The sequence below is a fragment of the Quercus lobata genome, chromosome 2, assembly GCF_001633185.2.
Source record: "Quercus lobata isolate SW786 chromosome 2, ValleyOak3.0 Primary Assembly, whole genome shotgun sequence".
Lineage (NCBI taxonomy): Eukaryota > Viridiplantae > Streptophyta > Magnoliopsida > Fagales > Fagaceae > Quercus > Quercus lobata.
In genome coordinates, this window is record NC_044905.1 from 88462989 (window position 1) to 88470752 (window position 7764).

At 35.3% G+C, this 7764-nt stretch overlaps 1 pseudogene; it reads left to right on the forward strand.

Moving 5' to 3' along the window:
- The first annotated feature begins 1562 nt into the window (after nt 1-1562).
- Nucleotides 1563-7529, forward strand: LOC115974249 (annotated as a pseudogene).
- The last annotated feature ends 235 nt before the right edge of the window (nt 7530-7764 follow it).

Consider the following 7764-nt stretch of genomic DNA (forward strand, 5'->3'; position numbering starts at 1 on the left):
AAGAACACCCCCACCAATTCACCATAGTCAAACCTCCCATTTTGACCAAAAAAACCGTACAAGTAATTTTAATTCACATGGCCATATAGCCATATAGCGATTAAGTATGAAATTTTAATTGAATAATTCTTACCGTAGTACCAAAACCAATATTGTTTGTTTCTCTATATTAAACCTATTATTCCTTAATTCTTACAATAGTAGTACCAAGATCAGTAATATGTTAACTTAGTGGCGAAATGGAACCTATTAATCAATTATAAGTGGCGAAATGTCCATTGAAAAATTATAGGCAGTTTGTAACATTGGTTTAGTGCTTAGTTCTAGTTGGGGTTTTTAAAAGGGGTAGGTCTCAGTATGGAGCTTGGCGGTGGCGATAACACCGCGACAGTGACCTTTCAATTGGGGAAGGAGTAGGATTCAACTAAGTAAATGAATCTATAGGGCTGTGTGCATTCAACTTTCAAGTGATAGATTGCGATGTACTGAAGTTAGCAGTTGATTGCTTAATGCTTATAAGAAAAAAAAAAATTAAATAAATAAAATTGAGCACCTATGAATAGTACTTCCCACAGTCATTTACTATAAAAATTAGCACCAAAAAAAAAATTGTGATAATTTTAACGTCACAAACTCCTGACAAAGTGAATAAAGTACTCTACTAGAAGAAAATGATAGATTATGTTAAATAGAAAAGCAATGGGATCTAATAATTTTTGTGGCTACCTCAAATTTTATGATTATTTTATGGTGTGTTTCAGGACTTTTTAATTTTTTGGTTGATATCTTTTTCTCTTTTTTATTTTTTTGGTTCGGTTTGCTTCTTCTTTCTATTTTACAATGTTGAATATAATAAAAATTTATCTTTATTTCTTGGGGAATTATTCAGTGTTTTTTAGCACATTTTTTTGTAATTTACTTATTTGTGTATTCAATTGGTATATATGTGATATATGGGCTTGATTCTCATATATATATATATATATATATATAAACATTTATGGGCTTAAAAAAATACCAAATTAACATGTTGTTTTATCTACCACGAAATTAAGAACAACTCAAATCCAAACTTTAAATGGGCTTTAATACTTACCAAAAAAGAAATAGACATTAATAAATTAATAAATATATGTATCTTCTCTTCTTCAAAAAAAAAAAAAATCATTTTTATCTTGGATCTCCAAAAAAAAAAAAAAAATTCATCAACAATATTCAGAAAAACTGAAATTTAAAATCGGAATTGACACGTTTCTGCTTTGGGACCCAACCTCTTTTCCTTTGCCAATTGTCACCCATAATTCTATCCCCCATTTCCCAAGCCCACTGTACCATTTCATTCCTTCACTTTCAGGCAATGTGAGAAACACTGGCAGTGTCGTGACAGCCCTCTGACTGACACTGACAACAGAAAGTTTCCCTTACCGAACTACAAAAATTTGCAAAAAGATAGAAGCCCATCCCATTCCAATTATCAAAGCACCAGTCATAATCTTCCAATTCCATAAAAAAGCTTAAAAAACAACAACCCCAACAATTCCTGAGAGAGAGAGATAAGAGATATGAGTAATAGGAAGAAAGTTTTGGTGGTGGTAGGCACTGGCTATTTGGGACAACACATATTGCAAGGTGTTAGTACATTTTAAATTAAATATGTTAAAACTCAAAATAACTGATGATAAATAAAGAGATGAGTTATAATAAAAGTTGTTAAAGAAAGAGTTACTTGTATGTAAGTTAGATTAATAAAATTGAGAGAAGTTTTCTAAATTAATAAATAACATGTAGGTTATGTGAAGAGTTGGAAGACTATATATACGGCTATGCTATGGACTAATTACACATCAAGAGTGAATGAAGAAAATAGTTAAAAGCAAAGAGTATTGTGTGAGAGAGTGAATTCAATAATATTCCTAAATACTTGAGAGATTCCGGGCCAAAGAAAGGTGTTTTTCTGGTGGAGCTTTGGGCTTGAACACTTTGTGCAGAAGCTGTTCTAGCCATACAACATTTGTTGGGCTGTTGTATCCTGGGAGAGACAAGTCAGAGAATGTCTGCACTGGTTACAAAGATTAGCCAACCAAGGGCTTGAATCTCCTTAAAGAGAGCGAGTGCCGCGCCTCAGTCCAAATAGTGTTGTGTAATTTTTCTCATTTGAATTAATAATATTCAGAAGTACTATTCAGTTTCTCATTGTGTTATTTCCATTATTATTGTGTTTGCACCAACACAAGGCTTTTCAGAGATCCAAGGCACCCCATTTAAATATGATCTTGCATTCACTTACCACTCTAACCTTCCTCAACCTCTGCTTGATGTCCTTCCTCATTTGCTTTCTTTCCATGTTGATTTAAAAACTGGGCAAGGATTTGAACCCATTTCACACTCATTTGGCCAAGATTGGTCTGTTCTGTTTTCACCCCAAAACAGTAACTATATTCGCTATTGTTAGTCTAGTTTTGATTTTTGGATTGCAAATTAGAGAAATTTATGAATTTAGTTGGTAGGTGTTTTTGTTCCAGAAAACAAGTAGTCTCTTCCATCTATACAGAAAAATCAATAATGCGTAGTGCATGTTTAGCTAATAAATGAGTGAGTGGGCCTGTTGCCCTGCCTCCCTACATGTGGAAAAACAACCTTCCTAAACTCATGTGATGTAGACAGAGATCCATAAACCAGCGCAGCCACAGCCGTGGGGGGAGGAGACACTTCCTTCAGCGCATTAATTAAGATTTGGGAGTCAGACTCAAGCACAAAGTCCTGAATGAGCTTGTCTTTTGCAAACTGCAACCCGAGTTCTATGGCCTTTGCTTCGACTTCAATGGCACCAAGGGGGAGTTGTAATTTCTTGCTACCTGCCCCAATCAGTCTTCCGCCTTCATCCCGATTCAGAATGCCCACTCCAGCCGATTTATTTGCAGCAAAAACAGCACCATCCACATTGATTTTATAAGCATTTAAAGGTGGAGGGGTCCATGAAGTAGGGCACTTCGTTTTCTGCATAATCTCCCCTGCTTGACTGGACTGATACTCCACTAAATAGTCTAATGCACCATGAATTACTGCCTGCCCAGTTTTCTTCACCCCACCGTTCCTCACTTCATTCCTATTACTCCATAACTTCCATGAAATCATGATGACTTTCTCCACCTTTGCTTGTTCCCACTTGGCAATCATGACAGCAAACCACAAGAAGTCCAGAAAAGAGTCAAAAGGGAAATTCTGGTTCAGCGGGATCAGATTTGTCATAGCCCAAATTTCTTGAGCCCTTGGGCAAGTACAAAACATGTGACCTGATGACACCAACTATGATTTGCACTCATCACAGCAACCATCAGCTAAGACCTTCCTTCTTACTAGATTATCCTTTGTGGGCAGGATATTCTTACATGCTCTCCAAGTAAAGTGGCGTATTTTATGAGGGACATTTAGCTTCCAAATGTACTTCCAAAACTTCCTGAAATTGCTGTCATCAGATAGCTCCCCAGAAGCAGACCACCTGGAATCTTTAGTCGTTTTAATGGATTCTATTGATTCATACCTTTTTTTGGCCCCAGGAAATTTATTGGAAATCATGAAAGTAGTATAACTGAATTGCCATCTTCCTTTTTCATTGTCAAGTTCAGAATTGAGAATTATCCAACTTTTAGTTACCACAAATGGAGGTCCATATGTCTTAGTCATTAGTGGTCTAGGCAGAATTCAGAAAATCTGAAATTCTAAAAAGCTTTGTCTGCTGACAATTACCATATATGCGATATAAATCTAATTTGCTGTTTCTGATTTTTTTTTTTAATTTATATATAAAAAAAATAAAAAATAAAAAAAGAAGAATAGATTTTTAAATTTTAAAAACAGATGAATTTCTATCTATATTTTCAAGTACTGACAAGTATGTCATGCTTGGAATGCCAGCCTGATGTGGTCGTGAATTGTGCGGCACTCTCAGTGCCTCGTGTCTGTGAAATGGATCCTGCTGATGCACTGTCTGTTAATGTGTCATCTTCTCTTGTTGATTGATTATCAAACTTTAAAGAGGGTAGTACCCTTTTGATTCACTTGTCAACTGATCAAGGTAAGTACTGCTGAAATTACTGGAGGTAATAAAAATAGAAAATGTAATTACTATGAATTGTTAAGTATTCTTATTGTTTGTATATATGGTCCTGAAGTCTTAAGATACCAAGAGTGCAGACCTATGGCTTATAAGAATTAATATATGAAGCTTGACCTATTTATCAAAAAAATATCGGAAGCTTGAGTTTAAGCCTTATTAAGCAATGCTGCAACACAAACCTGTCACTACTGGGTTTTTTTTTTTTTTTTTTTTTTTTTTTTTTTTTTTTTTTTAAATTAAAAAATAGCTTAAGGGATACTTTAAATTTCATTTTAGAGGTGGCTGCAATTCTTTCGCCAACTCAAAAGCCTAAACACCAAACATGGCAAGATTAAAGTACATTCATAGGCCTTTATTGCAATTGAGTGAATTGACCACAACACTTTTTTGGCTTAATTCCTCTTTTCTCAAGTCTCATCTTGTACTCATTTGATTTAATTGGCCCTACCTTTTGAAATACCACTATTAGATATTGGGGCAGTTACACATTATGATTTTTTTTCCACGCCAATGACAGCATGCATACAAGTTATGACATACCAGCGCAAGTAAATACAGTAAATAACCTTTCTTGTGTTCTGGTCCAGGCATTTTCTTTCCATTATTATTAGTCATCTAAGCTTAGTTTCTCACACCTGAAAAATTGTTAGTACCTTGACTAGCTGCAGCTGGATTGTGAAATTACACATGCACCTAGTGGATCTTGAATCCTTGTCCTCACCCTCCACCTTGTTCTTATGGCAAGAGAAAGTGCTATTTGAGCTCTAAGTCATTGAGCTTTTCTATTTTTTATTTAGCTGGACAAAACAAATCTCAGATACAGCTATTCCCTATCTTATCCATTTATCTTTCTATTTGGCAGTAAAATATTTGTGGCTAGATTGTTTATGATGTAATTTCCCAAACAGTTTATGAAGGGGTAAAGTCCTTCTACAAGGAAGAAGATGAAACCGCTCCTGTGAACGTTTATGAAAATTCAAAAGTGGCAGCAGAGCAGTTTGTTTCCGAATTTTGAGAAGCAGTATCATTTTTGGGCCACAGACTAGCTCACCTGTTCCAAAATCGCTTCCAATTTAGGTGTGTAGGTAGAATGTAGACCTTATGTGGTACATTCACAAGTTTATTGGCTATTATCTTAGCTGCATCTGATTAGAGACTGCTAAATGTAATGGCTTTATAAGTGAATGGAAGAATAAATTGTCTTTCTCACACCAGGTCTGAGTGCTTGTTACTGATGGCTATGTTCTAAGCAAACGCATTCGTTTTAAAGTTCTCTTATTGTTGCTTTCAGCATATAGTTTGCCCATATTGTTCTGCAACCTGCCAAATCCTTGCTATGAGAATGATCCCTTTCATTATGAAAGTGTCATCCATTCATAGTCATCATCCATTGTAGTTAAAACTCTTCGGTGTTGAAATTTTGCCTATTTATGGTTTATAAAATTGGATATACCATTAATAGAATGATTCGAAACTGATCTTGTTTGCCAGTTCACTGTCTTAAAATAGAGAAAAACCAAAAATAAAATAAAATTACAATCATAGTTAATCTGATTGAGTTACCTACTTACCTTGATCTTATAGATGCTAGAACAAGTTGTGTTTACTGGCTTTTGACTGATTTATAAACAATTTGTGGGGAATTCTTCCTGCTTTGAACTGAATTGCACGAACATGTAGAGTTTACTCCATTGATGTGTTGCACACCAAAACTAAATTATACTGTTCACTATTCTTGGCTAACATATTTGTGGCTAACATGACAACTGACAACATAACAAAAGGATGGAGTTACAGATAGTAGAATTGATTTGTTGGAGATGGGACTAATAATAATATAAGCACTAGCAATTTTTCATGTAATTGGCAATTACCATCCTGTGGAAACATCAACAGCCAGTACTCGGAAAATGTTTTCATTTTTTACCAAAATGATTTTAAGCGGTCTAAGGAAATTGAAGCTATAGTTTTCAGTTTACGTAAGTGACGAGTCAATAATTTTTCAAAGTCATATATTGTTGTTATTGACTTTTCAAGTGACTGGTTTAAATGTGTTGCCGTGAGATAGGTCTGACTTGGAGAGAGAGATGGGGGTGGGGGGGGGGGGGGTACCATTTTATAGGATGGGTACATTACAGATATAGAAATTTTTATTGGGATGATTATAGTTTTACAGCTTTAGAAAGCAGTTGATAAATGGGATATTATGATTACTTTGTACATGACCAAAGGAGTGGCTCTTAATTGATGCAGTGGATTGATGGTGTCCTCTCTAAAGGAGAAAAGATGGACTTCTTCCATGACAATCGAGTTTGGCTGCCCAGTGTATGTCAAGGATGTTGTAGCTATCATACGAGCTTTGACAAGCAGATGGATATCAGGTATAATTTTACAATATCGAAGTTTAAATACTGGTAACATAGATGATAAATTGCAACAAGTTATTTTTTCACCTCATCATTCATTTGGTTCTTACATTCAGGATATCCATCTTCTGGTAAAGGACAGTCTTGATTAAGGTGTGGGCCATGTGGCAATATCAATATTGCCTTCTGTTCTATGATACCATGCAAATGATACTTTTGAATGCTTTGTTTGTGGAAGAGTATCCCTATGTAAGGAAAGAGTGTCCAAATCTGGAGCCTTTATGTTTTATTTGTGGTTATGTTTTATGGATGTTGCCAACCTTCTGCTTTTTCTATATGCTTTGACTTCTCTCTCTCTCTCTCTCTCTCTCTCTCTCTCTGTGTGCTGAATTGTATGTCTGTATTAATGATTTTGACAATCAAAATTGTTGAACCAGAGGGTAAGCAAATGCAATTGCTACTAAATGTTGGTGGACCAGATAGGGTATCTCGGGTACAAATGGTTGAGGTTGTGGCGGGTTTCAGAGGATACAATATGTTGTTAATCAAAGCAGTGTCTGCATCTTCAGTATGTATAGCATTTAAGATTTAATCGTTAATTTTTTAAATGCCTGAGAACCAGGTGTTTTACCTGCCTTTTCTTCATTTGCTGTCTTAATCATTGTGCACCATCTCTTCATTTCATCCCCTAACCATCTATCAGCTCACCTGTTGGATGCACATTTCTAATTATATTTACTAGCTTATGATAATTCCCTTCATTGGATCATGCAATCACATTGATTATTATGTTTACCTTTTGGTGATTTTTGTTCTTTAAATAATTCTCCAGGTTGATCAAGGCATCAAGTCCCCAGCTGACATATCCATGAATATAACCAAACTAGTTCCGACCCTAAATTTTTCTCCCACTTCATTCACAGATGGAGACAAATTGACACTCACTACTGGGGCTAAATCTTGAGGACATGAAGATGTTGTAATTTCTGTAGTTTCTAGTTTGTATAAGTGATATTGTCAGGGGTAGTATGAATGATGATTCTCAATACTAGGCCCCAATTGATCCCGAGTATCTTTCCGAATCCACTGCTCTTTGTGGAGTTCATAGATGCTTGAGCCTTAAAACAAGGAGAGAAATAAAAGTTTTTTTTCTTTTCTCATCCTTCCCATAATTTTGTTTTCCTTTGAGGGGAAAAAATGTATGAGTGTTACCTATAGATATGCGTCTATTTGGTATAGTATCTTTTTCAGCCTTTTGCAAATAGGTTGTATGAACAAGTT